The sequence below is a fragment of the Molothrus ater genome, chromosome 21 (genome assembly GCF_012460135.2).
Source record: "Molothrus ater isolate BHLD 08-10-18 breed brown headed cowbird chromosome 21, BPBGC_Mater_1.1, whole genome shotgun sequence".
Taxonomy (NCBI): domain Eukaryota; kingdom Metazoa; phylum Chordata; class Aves; order Passeriformes; family Icteridae; genus Molothrus; species Molothrus ater.
The window spans coordinates 5,124,577-5,129,548 of NC_050498.2; positions in this window are offsets into that span (position 1 = coordinate 5,124,577).

A 4,972-nucleotide genomic window follows, 5' to 3' on the forward strand; every position below is an offset into this window, starting at 1 on the left:
CAGCATGTGAGCAAGAGCTTGGGGCTTTGCTGGATTTGCTACCAAAAAAAAAAAAAGGAAAAACAGAGGGAGGATGCTGTCATGTCTCATGTGTGCAGACCTCATTGGTATCTCTGGGCAGTTGGGGCCAGGCTGGGTCTGTCTCTGCCTGCTGGAGTGCACTGAGAAGAGAGGAGGGAGAGGAGAGTTCTCTTCTCTGCTGAGCAGAGGGAGGAGGAGGGTGGGTCCAGGCTGTAGAGGACAGGGTTTCCTCTCCTTCCAGCCTGTTATTTACTTTGTCTGGTTAGTCAGTAGTGCAAGTCAGAATGGTCCATCCCCCGAGCAGCAGGATAATGGGGAATGAGCAGCCCTGGGCTGTGAAGATGCCCCTCCCTCGCTAAAGGCCTGTGCTAGCATCTCCCATGGCCTGTCATTCCCCCTCCTCTGCCTCCATCTCTCCTGGGAGACTGTGCCTCATGCTCTGACGTTGTGTGTCTTTCTAGTGTGCTCTTTTCTGCTGAGAATCCCCTGGGAAAACTGGAGCATTGTCCCAGACTGTACTGTGACAGCTAAGCAGTGACAGACGCAGCTAACACATGGCTTTTGGGGGGGTGGAGGGAGCTGCTCAGCTCGGTAATCAGGCCATGGTTGTGTCATGATCCATTCACAAAAACATTCCCTCCTCAAAAGTCACCAGAGCCTTTTCACCGCTCCTGGAGAGCTCATCCATCAGGAGCTGGGCAGCTGGGGAGGTGACACTGAGGGCTGTGCCTGGGGACAGCTGCTCCTCCTGCCTCACAGAAAGCCATTCACACCTCAGCTTATTAGCAAATTGACTAATTACAGCATCAGTCTTGCTGGAAAACATCCCTTTCCTTTCACAGGGTGTCTGGAAGGGCAGGGGGAGGACAAAACAGCATCGAATGCAGAGATTTGATGGTGAAACAAGGGGAAAGCAGCCCTCAGCAGTGTGTGGGCTAGATTCCATGCCAGCAGTGCCCTCTGCCCAGGGCTGGAGAAGGACTGGGCTGCAGGGATGCTGGACTGGGCTGCAGGGATGCTGGTGCTGAGCTGTGCCCGGGCACACACCATGAACAGGACAAAAATGCAAAGGGATTTCAGCAGTGCAGCTGCCCACGTTTCTCGTGGGTGTTGGAGCTCCACGGCTGCTCCTGCCTGACGTGCAGGTTCTGTCTCAGCAAAGGATTGCAGTGCTTCCAGAAGGATCCCTTTGGTAGGAGAACTCCTCAGAAACACAAATGAGCTTCTTTGATAAAGATCAGGGAGCTGAGTTTTGTTAGCACTGACCTATGAAAACACTGCCCTGTTCTAATGCAAATCTGCTGACCCCAGTAAGCCCAGTCCTGCCCAGATCCCAGCCCAGCACTTTGATTTTGTGGGCTTTGTGTTTTGATGAAATACTTTCTATTTTTATATGACCTAAGTAACCATCTTGCCCCCCCTCCCCAGATTTTTTCTAAGTAAATCGTGCAGAATACACCAAGAGTCTGCACCAACTCCCTCGACTGTAGTTTGAGAGTGAGATGTTCCCAGGTCTCTTGCCCCACAGTTTGCAGGGGCTCTGCCTGATGACAGGCAGCTGCCTGTTTGTTTCCTGGGGCTGTGAGCTGTGGCTGGAACAAGCCACGTTCTGGGCAAGTGAGTCCAGCTGCTCCCTGCAGTCCTCAAGCTGCCATTCTGCCTTCCTCCCATGGGGACTGGCACGGGAGGGCCAAGTCCTGGCAGCTCATCATTCACAGCCCTGCTGTGAGAAGAGGGGTGTTTGCAGAAGTGGCTGTGAGGGAGAAACAGAGTGAAATGTTAGGGATTAGATGTGCTTAGGACTCAGCAGAGGAAGCTCAGTCAGTTTACAGCAATTCTGCTTTGTGAAACAGTCTGTGGTGACAGAGAGGGGACAGGGGACCTGCCGTGGCCTCTGCAACAGAGCTGGTGTCTCCCTGGCAGGGCTGAGTCCAGCCTGGCACTGGATGGTTTCTGTCCTGGTGTGCTGAAGACGACCCAAGGCTGGGAGAGCCGCAGGCACAGGAGCTGGGGAGCTGGCAGACAGCGTGGAAGAAGCTGTTTGCATTGCTCCAGCCAGGGCTGAGACTGCAAGGATGCCTTCCAGGACCAGCGGCCAGCTGGGAACTCAGCCAGCACTAAATTCACACCATTCTTTTACAAATCAGGTTGGTAAGAAAAACACGAGACACAAACTAGTGTGATTTCCATAGCAACCTCAGCGGAGGTTGAAAAGTCTTTTGTAAACATAGGGCTGAACCTGAGGATCAGCTCCGATTTTCTCCACAGAAAGGGGAAGAGAATGGAGGCTTAATAAATTCAGGCCATACAAATGCACTATAAATCTCAGAAGGAGCCATTCCCAACCTCTCTGTTCCCCTTTCTGTCACCTTCTCCACATGCACAGCACGAAGCTGTCTGAAACCCAGAGCCCAACTTCCCGGCTCTGGCTTATCTCCATAAACTGCACAAAGGCTTATGCCCCTCTTCCATTGCAGCTGACCTTTACTGGCTAATTCTGTGACGCACACACAGCCCCAGCACATGCCATGCCATTTCTGTAGGGCCACAGCGACTTGAAATGAAATTTGGCTTGCAGTGGAGGCCTGTACTGCAGCCAGCTCTGGCTCCTCTTCCCCACCATGGCTTCCTCCAGCTCCGTCAGGCAAGCCTGGATTTGGGTGTAGCAGCCCTCAGCTCATCCAAGCGCTGTTCCTGCAAACCCCAGGTGTGAATATGGATGCAAATGTTAGGAAAATTAATCGACAAACACCAGAGGTTTATGTCCAAAAAGGAGACAGAGGAGTCCTTTTACTTTATTCCAATAAAGGGAGAGGCCATGGGGCATTCCTCTGGGATCTCTCCAATTTTTGGAGGAGGCAGCCTCCTTTTTATCCTCATTTCCCAGCCACATTTCCCTTCTTTCTTTCCCCATTGGCTCAGGTACTTGAGAGGTACAGACTTTCCAATACGCCTGATACCAAAGATTTCCCTCTAATGCATAACCCTCCTTTTAATTTTTAATTCTTATGGAATTTAGGGCTTTTTCTTCCCCATTGTTTCTTTCATCTCTCAATGTCTAATTTCGTTTATCAGCAAACCTAAAGTTTATTTGTAAAAGCAAATATCTTTTTGGAATGGAATCCTTCCCATTGTTTCTTTTATCTCCCAGAGCTAGTTTTATCTACCAGCAGACCCACAGCTTGTTTGCAAAGACAAATCCTCTATTCCTCTCACAAACAGCACAGCATCTCCCCCCTGCTACCTGCCCACACGGTGCTGTGGGGAGCGCTGCTGCCGTTCATCACTGTCAGCAGACAAAGACCACGGGCCACGCTGGTTAATGACCAAAGTGACACGAACAGATGGCGCAGGCAGCCTGCCACGGGGGCACCAGGAAGTGCTGTATCGCTTACACCCTCACGGGGAAGGGATTTGGCAGTGCTGAGGGCACCAGTGAAAAACACACTGAATTTTCACCCTGCTCAGGCTCTGCTGGACAGAGCGCGGCAGATGCCGGAGCTGCCTCGCTAATGCGGCCTGCTGGGGACAGCCTGCAGCCCTGAGAAGCTGTGTGAGGGGACAGGGGACATCAGAGCTCAGCAAACGCAGCTTGGGCAGGAGCAGATGCATGGCCACAGCTGGGACATGGGAGCAGTGACGCAGGGAACAAGCTGTATCTGAGTTTTTGAGTGTCTGGGGGAGGCTGGAGCCAGGCCCTCCTCAGTGGTGCTGAGCCATGGCATGAGAGGCTGGAGCACAGGCAGTTCCACCCAAAAATGAGACAGGGGCCTGATGGAGTGAGCCCAGAGAAGACCAGAGGATTGGCAGGGTGGAGCACCTCTCCTACAAGGGAAGGCTGAGAGAACTGGGATTGTTCAGCCTGGAAAAGAGAAGCTTCAGGATGATCTAATTGTGGCCTTTTAGTACCCAAATGGACAGAAAGATGCAGAAGGACTTCGAACACAAATTTGTACTGACAAATGGGGGAACTGCTTCACACGGAAAGGGTGGGTTTAGATGAGGTACTAGGATTAAATTCTTTGCTGTGAAGGTGGTGCAGCTCCAGCACGGATAGCCCAGAAACTCTTTGACTGCTGCATCCCTGCAAATGCCCAAGGCCAGGTAGAAGAGAATTCTGAGCAGCCTGGTCTAGTGGGTGCCATCCCTGCCCACATCAGGGGGTTGGAATAGGAAGATCTTTAAGGTCCCTTTCAACACAAACCATCCTGTGATTCTATGAGGAAGAACTTCTTCACTGTGTGGGTGATCAAGCACTGGCACAGGCTGCACAGACAGGGTGTGGGGTGTCCCCAAAAGCCCCCGAGTGCCACACTCAGGGGACTGTGCTGGATTAGGGGGGGGCAGACTGGGTGACCCCAATGGTCCTTGCCAACCTGAACCATTGTTCTGTGACTCTGTGCCTTCAAAGAATCCCACTGAGGGTGGCAGAGCGCTGGGACAAGCTGCCCAGGAAGGCAGTGGAGTGTCCCTGTCTGGAGATATTCCAAACCCACCTGGACACATTCCTGTGTCACCTGCCTTGCCAGGAGGTTTGGATTGGCTGATCTACAGAGGGCCCTTCCAACTACACAGTTTGGTGACTCTGCCTTCAGCCTCCGTCCAGGCTGCAGGGTACGGACATTAGGAGGGGGAATTTCTTCACAGAAAGGGTGATTAGATATTGGCATAGGCTGCCCAGTGAGGTAGAGGAGTCATTGTCCGTGGAGATGTTCAAGAAACGACTTGTAGCACTCAGTGCTCTGGATGGCAGGGTGGTGACAGGGCAGAAGTTGGGTTCGATGACCCCAGAGGTGTTTCCTCGGTGTCCCTGTCCCCTCACGGACTCAATTCCGTGGCTCCCTCATACGGGAGTCCCTCACACAACTCCGCCCTCTGCCCAGCCCTCACCGCACCCGCCATGACGGGGCCGCCCGCGTCGCGCGCCGTGACGTCACGGGAGGGGCGGGGC